The sequence below is a fragment of the Lepisosteus platostomus genome, chromosome 25, assembly GCF_059453375.1.
Source record: "Lepisosteus platostomus isolate fLepPlt1 chromosome 25, fLepPlt1.hap1, whole genome shotgun sequence".
NCBI lineage: Eukaryota > Metazoa > Chordata > Actinopteri > Semionotiformes > Lepisosteidae > Lepisosteus > Lepisosteus platostomus.
This window is the reverse complement of record NC_142635.1, coordinates 5,097,608-5,106,929: the sequence shown is the minus strand read 5'-3', so window position 1 is coordinate 5,106,929 and position 9,322 is coordinate 5,097,608. Positions and strand designations below refer to the sequence as shown.

Sequence of the window (9,322 nt, the reverse complement as noted above, 5' to 3'; positions counted from 1 at the left end):
CAAAACTACAATTTACGTTTAAATATGTGGACTTCGGGGATGTCTTTGGATGTTAAAGTGAAAACGTAAGAAAGTCCGCAGTGTCAGTGATTTCGAAATAAAACGAAGCCCATTGATCGGGTTACAGCAGGGGGTGTCGATTCCGATAACAGTTCGACCGGCAGCGGTGGTGATACACGAGTCTATGGAGGGCTGGTTTACAGTGCAGTAGTGAGGGTCTGGTGTGTATTAAACACCCGGATCATGTGACTGGGGTCAGTACTCGCTTGTTTATGAATGAGAAGATACACAGCCAATCAGATCTCTGGATTGAGCCCAGCGATGTCGCGATTGGTCAGTGGGAGTTATTTCTGATTGACAGTAAGTTTTCCCAATTATAGACGAGACTCGGACCAGTTGCCCAATAAACTCCGAGATTCAGGAGAGGGGCGGGAATTTTAAATGTGTTGTTGTTCCTCTGCGTTTAAGAAACAGTAAGGATTTATTATTTAGCCAGAAGTAACATTTAATCGGTGTCGCTTTTCTTTGTGAAAAATCCGAGGCGGTTTTTTGTGCTTTAGCTGTAAACTGTTGCGGTTTGTCTCGTATTTTGTTCGTCTGAGCACATGAAATCACGGCGCTAAGTTACACGAGTTGCTGTGGAAACTTTATTTCTGCTTCAGACACGTTGAGCCTCAGTGATCGTGAACCTTCGTGCAGATGAATTTGATGATGAAGAAGACGATGATGGTGAGACCTTCGTGTGTCAGAACGCTTCTTCTAACTGTTACTGGAGAAACAAGACTGAAGCTCAGACCTTTCCAAAGGCTGAGTCCCTGAGCTGTGAGGATCATGAGGACCAGCTGGACAGTCCACTGTCCACTCCACAGCCCTGAGGAAGGAGGTAGGCAGGACAAGAGCTCGTCTTTAATAGAAGCTGTGAGAACTGAGGGTAGATTTTACTTTATTTATTTGTTCTAATCATACATATTATGAATTGGCTCTTGTTGTGTTAAATGTGATGTGTATTGTGTTGTGTCTTTTACCTGTCTGCAAAAACACTTTCCCCTCTGGGACAATAAAGTAAGTAAGAGGTGTCCAGTCCTGCAGGGATCAGTGTGTGTCTGCAGCAGGGCTGTCCAGTCCTGGTTCTGGAGGGGTCAGTGTGGCTGCAGATGATCCACGTGTTTTTGATCAGCAGCAGCTGAAGAGCTGGGAAAAGGTGTTTGTTTGGTCCAGTTTAACCAGTAACCAGCTGGTTTAGCTCCAGTCTCTCTCCTCTGTAGCTCTATACTGTATCCGTGAGAGATCTAGAAGACAGAGATTATGTGTTGATTTGTGTTTGTTGATTTAGTTATTACATTATAATATTGATTTTTCTCAGCACTAGAATAGATAAAGAGAGAATAGATTCTGATTTAATCTTTATTTAAAAATAATTCCCTAAACATTTAAATGTTAAATTTACCAGCAATGTTATTGAATATGTATAGACATAGACAATGTTTTGAATATCTGTTATATATATATATATTGCTTTATATATACCTGTACAGGTTTTACACTTAAACTTGTCTCTGCTGGATCTCTTCAGTTTGCTGTGTGTTATGTTATGCTGCATGTTTGTATTCTCTCTGTTCATTCTTGTAATTGCCATCGTGTTGTGGAATAGTGTTGTCAGTTGTTGTGTTGAAAGGAGATGAGCTCTGTTGTAGTAAACTGTGTTGTGCCCTTTGATCCCTCTGTCTGAGCTGCTCCTACACTGCTGTGGGTATTTTCTCAGGGACGGCCTCTGGAGAATCTGTACCAGCCTCAGGAATGGACACGGATATCAGCTGCCTGTTCCTTCACTCCTTCATTCTGATGATTCACTACACTAATGTACTGTTTTAACATAATAAAACACTCCTGAGCAATCTTTTAGTCACTTGGTTTTATCTTATTTTTGTTCTTTAATTAAAATCAGGTTGTGAACACCTCTTCCATGCTCTTGGGTTTTATTTTCAGTGTCTGTGAAGGAAACTGTGGTCTTCGTGGTGATGATAGAGCTCTCTGCTAGTCATTATATCGAGTTTCTGATATGAGCTCTGTGCCTTGTGAGGGGGGAGATTCTCATGGAGAACAGTGGAAAGATGAAGCCTGATTGTCCACATTTCTAATTCAAGTCTAATTCCATCATACTGTCAAACTCAGAGCTGTTCAATACAAACAGATGGAGTCACACTGACTCACTGCAACACCTTTCACAGTGAAGCAGAGTCCTGTGCAACAGGCAGGACTGACAGCCCCTCTGAACACTGTGCAGGATCACAGCAGCTACAGATCACTGCAGGATTCAGCGCAGCTCCAACTCTCCTCAATCTTCACAAACATCATCAATTCACTTCATCTGAGCTGCAGTTGTGCAGTAGCTCCTACAGTCCAGCTGTGCTTCTGCTCTGTCTTTATTACAGAAGAGGGTCCTGCACTCGGCCGGGGCGTGAATCGCAGTTTTGAAGCTTTTATATATGGCAGCGCTTAAAGTTCTGCACGGCGCTGTGGCTCGTCGTGTAGCGCGCTGGGCTGCGGGTGGTGAGAGTCCCGGTTCAAATCCCCAGGCTAATGTGCGGTCAGTACAGACCTGGGTTCAAGCCCGCAAAGAAGAACTTTTGTAAAACCCGAAACACAGTAGATGAGCAGAGAGACTACTTTTAGAATGGCAAGAACGGAAGGGATACGTTTTTATTATTTTGATTTTTTTTTCGTTTACCGAAATGTAGCCAGATAAGTATGACCGCGGAGTTACTCCAGATTTGGCAGGAAGTATAGCTCACTCAGCTTAAACCCTGACTCTACAAATCTCCACCCCGGAGCCCCGGGTTCGAGACCCGTCTGGGTCGGCTGATATTTTTCTCTCGAGCTGAACTTGCACTCTTCTAATTGGCTGTTCTTACACTCACCTCTTCCACACGCTGATTGGACACTATTAACACTGAACCCCGCCCTTAAGCCCAGCCACACCCCCTGTCTCAGTCACCATGGTGACGGGACGCGTTCCCTCAGCAGCGCGGAGCGTCATCCTTCACCTACCGGGCTGCGAGTGTCCTCGGGCGGCGGGGCTCTAATCGAGGCCGGGGATGGAGGCTGCAATCTAGGCCCCAGACCAGCGGCTCACGACTACCGATTCCCCCGACCACGACAGCCCGGTGTCCCGCGGTTGTAGCGCTCAATTCAACCCGATTCACGGTTCTCTACACCCCTGTACCCCACCCTCCCACACCCCAGACCAATCAATTAACCAATTAACAGTCACAGCAGTTTATTACAGCAAATAAGGATATAAAGCATAAAACAATTACACTATACAGCAGTGTTTTTAAGCAGGTATCCACGCATTTCCATCTCGGTCCCTAGTGTCTCTTATTTTGCTACCTTTTTCGTCCTTTTCTCGCTCATCAGGGGGTTCACGTTATAAATAGGGGCGGGTCTGTGCTCCAGACCGATGCAAGCTGGGGTCCCGGCCAGAGGGAGGGAAGGTGGGGGGACTCCGGCGGCTCGCTGGCTGGGAGAGAGGCGGCTGGTACCCCGCTGCTCTCCCGGTACAGGCGCTTTGCTCGGCTGCCGGGGAAAAAAAAAACATGCATTACGTTTTTCTTTCAGGTTTTGACAAAAGCAGCACCTTTTTCTACGAGAAATACATTTTAAATGTTTTAACTCTCTCGCTTTAACCTTTACAACAGGACAGGCGGCGTTTCGAGAGCACGGTAAGCGGTTTCTCTCTCTCTCCTCACACCGGGGGTTTCGGTTTTCACACCGGGTCTCACACGGCTGGGCTCCAGTTTCCTGCGGTCGGTGACCAGTAACTCGAGTTACCAGTTTCCCCCAGTTCAAGCTAAACGGAGCGGTCGGCGCGTCTTCATGCAAACCGGCTCCGGAGAAAGAAAACCCAGCCGGACCTCCAGCTCCACAGTGAGTCGATACCGGTAAGAGAGACGAAGCCCCTGAGAAACTGGTTTTCAATCCTAAACGAGTCTTGAAGCTGCGCTTTCCTAACCGGGTTTCTCTCGGCCTTCAGGAAGAAGAGACTCGGACTCGCCTGTGAATCCGCCGCGGAGCTCCGGTCACTCGGTACACGGGTGGGTCTGCGCTCAGGTCTCCACGCCGAGAAAGACCCGACAGCCATCGTTTAAAGCCCAGAGCCGCGCCAGGATCCTGGAGAAACCTGAAATACAAACGAGAAAAAGCGTATTGTGCAGGTAAAAACACAACATACAACAAGCAGTTTAAAGAAGCTGAAGCACGATTTTAATACCATGTTTCTCCGCAGAGTCGAAGCCACAAGTCCTACAGCCCGTCCGACAGCTCCGCCAAAAGTAAGTTTCGAAATTCATTTACTTTTCAAGCCCCATTTTATAATATTTTCCACTGGGACCGAGAAAAGCCGACAGCCGTCGCCCAGGATTCCGCTCAAGTTAAACGGTAAATTTGAGAAACTTTCCTTGTTTGCAAACTCGCTATTTAAAGGCAGAGAAGCGACTCGGGCGTCGGAACCGCTAAACAGCCGCGGATTGAAGTCTAATTGCAGACTGACCGCACCTGCCTTCTCATTCAGACTCGGCCAATAGGGGCGGCGGATCCCGGAGCTGCTCGTCTCTGCTACTAAACAGCGAGTTTTCAAACACGGACACGAGAGACCAAAAATCCCCTAACAGGGACAGTTAAACACAAGATTAAATCTCATCCGAGGTTAAAAATAGGTTTTAGTCTGAGCTTCTAAGCTTGCAGCCCTTCCAGTGCACTCCACTGCAGTAATCTGACTCAACCAGCTGCTTAATTACTGCTGATCCTGCTCATTATCAATTCAACAGCACTGGGTGCAGCTACACTGTAATGCAGTGGACTGGAGAGGCTGCAAGTAGCTCTGATTCCAGTATCAAGGTCCCACCTTCACACTACAATACCCTGAGACAAGATGGGCTCCCACACTGACACTACACTGCCCACTCATGCTCTTTATTCACCTCAAGGCAACACTGCTCACAGGGAACACAAATAAGGAACAAGCAGGTGTTGACTCCACTCTGGAAAGGAAACAAGGAAATTGTTCTGGCTGTGGAGCTGGCTGTGTCGGGAGGCCATCAGGTAGTAGAGAAACAGGACACCTTGAGACAGGAGTCTGAAGAGGCTCCAAGACTGAAAGCAATCACTTCTACACCTGTGCTCAACCCATTACCTCAACATCCTGCCCAAACAGTTAATAAACCTCATTCGCAGCACTCATTACTAAACCAGTTTATTTTCTCTGGTTTATACACTCTCCTGTGATGAATGTTAATGGTTCCTGCCCCTTGCCTGCTTTCTGACAGCATCCAAACCACAGCAGTTCTCCTGTGCTTGTGTTGGGGTGAACTCGACTGTTGCAGGGGAAGGACATGTTTACTGATGATGTGGAGTGAGTCTGAATCCTGCAGTTAGTATGTGAATGTGATTCAGATATCAGGACTCTACAGTGACAGTGTTAAGGACAATTGTAGCTATTGTCTCACACATGAAGAAAACTCCAGAGCCAGAATAAATGTTCTTCTCAGTGTGGAATTCTCCCCTACTTGTTCCTCTGCAGCTCCCACACTGACACTCCTCTCCACTCGGAGCACATTCAAACAGGCAGGTTTTTCCTACAGCTGAACAATCTCCTTCTACCAACAGACTCAGCTGCACTCCCACCCAAAGACACTCAGATCTTTTTCATGGTCCAGTGGAAGAATTCTAACAGCCCAGAATATGAACAAAGCACATTAATTCATGTCACTGGCTGTGTCAGTAAGCCCCTCCTGTCAAGGTGTATTGATACTGTGGGACACTTGAAAATGCAGGTTTTCATTGGAAAGGTACAGTGTCCTCCATCAGTACTGCAATGAGTCAACTTTACAGTCAAGCAATTTTTTCTTGTGATCAGAACAGAAATATTATCCTGGTTTTATTCTGTGGTAATTCTCTGCATACATTTGATCATATTGGAATAAAAAAATGTTCAGCTTTCCATTTAGAAGTTACTGGGACACATTCACTTTAAATACATTTCAGAGTGTATAAGAGTATGTGCTTGTATATCCCTCTGAGATAGTAACTGCGTGAGGTCTGAGACCCATTGAGCTCACTGCCCTCTGTAATCATCTGAGATGCTTTGCTGTTCCCACCAAGCTCTTATTTAGTCTTCAGGTGGTCATACTTCAATTGTTTTTCCTTCTGTCAATAAGGATGAAATCTAGGCATTAGACCCAACAAGTTAAGGTGTTTCTACAGTTATTCTCCTGATGACCTCCTTGGTTGCATTATAAACTGACTCAAAGCTACAGCACCTGAATATTTGATGTGTGTCCTCTGGGCTGAGATGTAGATGACATGTATGGTCCCTAACTAACACCACCTCTAATCCTACTCCTGTACATGTGATCAGCATCTGAGCTCAGAGGGAGCGCAGAGGACATTGAGGTGTTGCTGGAGCTCTCAGCTCTGAGTCCACAGCCTTCAGGTTTGAGCTGCAGTGATGCAGTACACTAGTGCTGATGGAGACAGACAGGTGAAGGAGTCTCCTCATGATCTCCCCAGGCCAGGCCATGACTCTCACAGGAGGTGCTGTTCACTGGAGCATCTGCAGCTCCTTTCTTTCTCCACACTTGAACCTGTCATCTCTGTATTCTGAGCGCATGCTGAAGGCTGGGGGAGGTAATGTCATGGCCTGGGGATGCAGGAATGTCTCGGACTGGGTCACTCATCTTCATTAAGGATGTAGCTAATGATGGCAGCAGCAGAGTGATTTCTGAAGTTTATAGAAACAGGGTCTCTGATGAAGCAGAAAAGGCTTCCATACTTATTGGACAGTGCTGCACCATGCAGCATGACAATGACCCAAAGCATCCAGTCAGTGCAACCAAAGAGCTCATCAGGACAAAACAGAAACTGGTCAAGAGTGGCTGTAGATCTCAATCCAACTCGAAGTCACTGCTTTAGCATGATGCAAAGTAAAAGCATCTCAAGAACAGGCGATACCTCATCTTCATTGATGACACTGAGTACAGTGAGCTCATTTACTGGTTTACACTCTGAAATGCAGGTAACATGAATGTGTCCCAATAAGTCAGACCATATGACACGATGAGGATTAATTCACCACTATTCCTGCTGCCTCCTGGTGTTCATCCACACTCACAGAGGGCCGAGATTCAGATTTCCAAATTGAGGAGAATCTGATTTACAGGGTGAGTTGGCTTAGATCCCCACACCCTGACATCACACTGACACTCCTTCACTACAGCTGCAGCACTGAAGTAATCTGCATTAATGTGGAAGTCTGACATGTACAATTCATCAAGCATATTCTGTAGTTGTCTAGAACTCCATCTTATATACTTGTTTCTGTATCAATACTATTATTCTCAATCATCTAAGATTTAAAACCAGAACACTGAACCTGTTGCTGGGCTTGTCAGCTACACCCCACTGTCTTGTGCAGGAACAGCTCAGTCAGGAGGTCAGCAGGAGGAAACAGTGGACAGTCTTGTACTGGCCAGGCCAGTCTCCACATTTAAAACCTCCTGAGCAGCATTTTACAGGCTGAAGAAAATAAAAAAACCTCAAGAATAGACAATTTGGTAGCTGCAGAGAGGAGGATGCTAAGAATATTGAGCTGCCTGTGTCCAGACTGCAGGCAGTTATTGTCTCAAAGGCAGCTTCACCCACATGTTTCCCAGTCTTTACTGTCACTTGAAATTACAGGAGTGAACTGGCAGTGCTTGAATATGATCAAATGTATGCAATTACAAAAATCAACTGTATGTTTTATTGTTTGTTATTCATTGTTTCCTGTTTATGAATAAACATTGCTTGACTGTAAAGTTGTGGCTCATTGCTGGGGTACTGGGTGTAGATCTAGGACTAGTTGTATTTAACAATGCAGGGGGTTGACATGATTTGCTGTGGAACTGAGGGACCTGTGCTCACGGGCAAATGGAGAACTAGATCTAGTTACGGGAAGCACTTGATTAGTAGTGACACCCTGTTGAGGGGAGTGTTCTGTACTGGAGTTTTAACTGTTCAACAGTCTAGAACCCATTAACTGATCTAGTGCTCGGTATCCCGCACTGTCCCGGACAGATGTGATGGCCGTACTGTACAGCACACCTCGCTCTGCATGACCCCGGAATATACAGAGTTCTTAGAGCGGTGAGTTCTTTTGAAAAAGCCAAGGCGAACCTAGAACGAGTTAAAATATAAAAGCAACATACGGGTGAGAGTAGAGTTTAAAAAGCACAACCCAGCTCGGACAAACAGACCGCGTCTCTGTCGGCGCTGCAGCGCGATGTGAACAAACCGCGTCTTGGTCAACTTCCTGACCGATGTGTAGTGATTGAACGTTGAAATTAATAAAACTTCATAGGGTTCCTAAATTTGAATCGAAATTAAAGCGGGTGAGTATTTCTCGTGACAGTAAGGACACGGTCTGGAAGTCTTGAGCCCTTTTTATTCCAAACTCATTTTCCCGACATTGGGACGAGCCCGTGTTCCGCAAAGCGAGCTGCGCTGTACTGCCGCGTGATTCCCTGAGCCCCTCCGCCAGCGCAGCTCCTCACTCCTGTCTGATTATTGTCGCTGCGCTGCTGCTCAGTGCTGAAATCCGAGCTCTTACCTGCTTGTCTTGTTTCAGGTCTCCCCTGGCTGCTGTCCCTGCCGCCCGGACAGAACCCGTCCCGCACTGACCAGACTGTTGGCGCTGGACAGGAAATCGTCATCCCGGACGCTGTTACTTGTTATTCTGTAACTCACTGTGTTTTTTTGTTTCATTGTTGCCAACTGTCTTCGATTTGTATGCTTGCAAAACTTAATAAAGAATATTGACTTCTGTCTTACTTTCTTCTTCTTTTCTTCGTAACATTATTTCTAGCACAAACATAAAACCAAACAAAATGGTGAACAAGCACCGCCCACGATGCATATTCATGAGGGCGTGGTCAACGAAGGGGCGTGTCGCATAATTGACTAAGGGGTGTGTCCCATTATTCATGAGAGGGTGTCCCCAAATGATGACGTCACACCAGCCAATCAAAATGTCTGGATTAGAGCCCACCTCCAAGATTTATGCTCCTAGATGATTGGTCAATTTGAAGCAGCACTTAAATTATGGAATAAAACCCCATTTTCTCTATTCTGATTGGTTGAAAGGCCTGTCAATCAAGTCACCACACCCCCAAAAATGACGCAGTTCTTAAGGGTTGTCTTTATATGATTGACATGAGGTTTAGCCCAATCGCAGAAGCCCATCTCCAAGACCAGCCCCCGGTGAGATTTGTTTAATACTAATGAACTT

At 46.1% G+C, this 9,322-nt stretch overlaps 3 long non-coding RNA genes across 5 annotated transcripts; 2 read left to right on the top strand and 1 right to left on the bottom strand.

The window, feature by feature from the left end:
• LOC148640896 (uncharacterized) lies at window positions 1-1,887 on the top strand. Of its 2 annotated transcripts, none has more exons than XR_015930334.1 (3): window positions 1-360; window positions 663-883; window positions 1,763-1,887. It is a non-coding gene; the product is annotated as an uncharacterized LOC148640896 (long non-coding RNA). The 2 variants fall into 2 exon arrangements; XR_015930333.1 differs by lacking the exon at window positions 1-360 and adding an exon at window positions 361-473.
• Window positions 1,888-3,260: 1,373 nt separating this feature from the next.
• LOC148640895 (uncharacterized) lies at window positions 3,261-8,781 on the bottom strand. 2 transcript variants are annotated; one of them, XR_015930276.1, is made up of 3 exons: window positions 8,645-8,781; window positions 4,055-4,180; window positions 3,261-3,576 (listed from the first exon to the last, which is right to left on the bottom strand). It is a non-coding gene; the product is annotated as an uncharacterized LOC148640895 (long non-coding RNA). The 2 variants fall into 2 exon arrangements; XR_015930277.1 differs by lacking the exon at window positions 8,645-8,781 and adding an exon at window positions 4,271-4,636.
• Window positions 3,573-8,788, top strand: LOC148640894 (uncharacterized). Its single transcript, XR_015930278.1, has 4 exons — window positions 3,573-3,941; window positions 4,034-4,214; window positions 4,286-4,331; window positions 8,663-8,788. It is a non-coding gene; the product is annotated as an uncharacterized LOC148640894 (long non-coding RNA).
• Window positions 8,789-9,322: the final 534 nt, after the last annotated feature.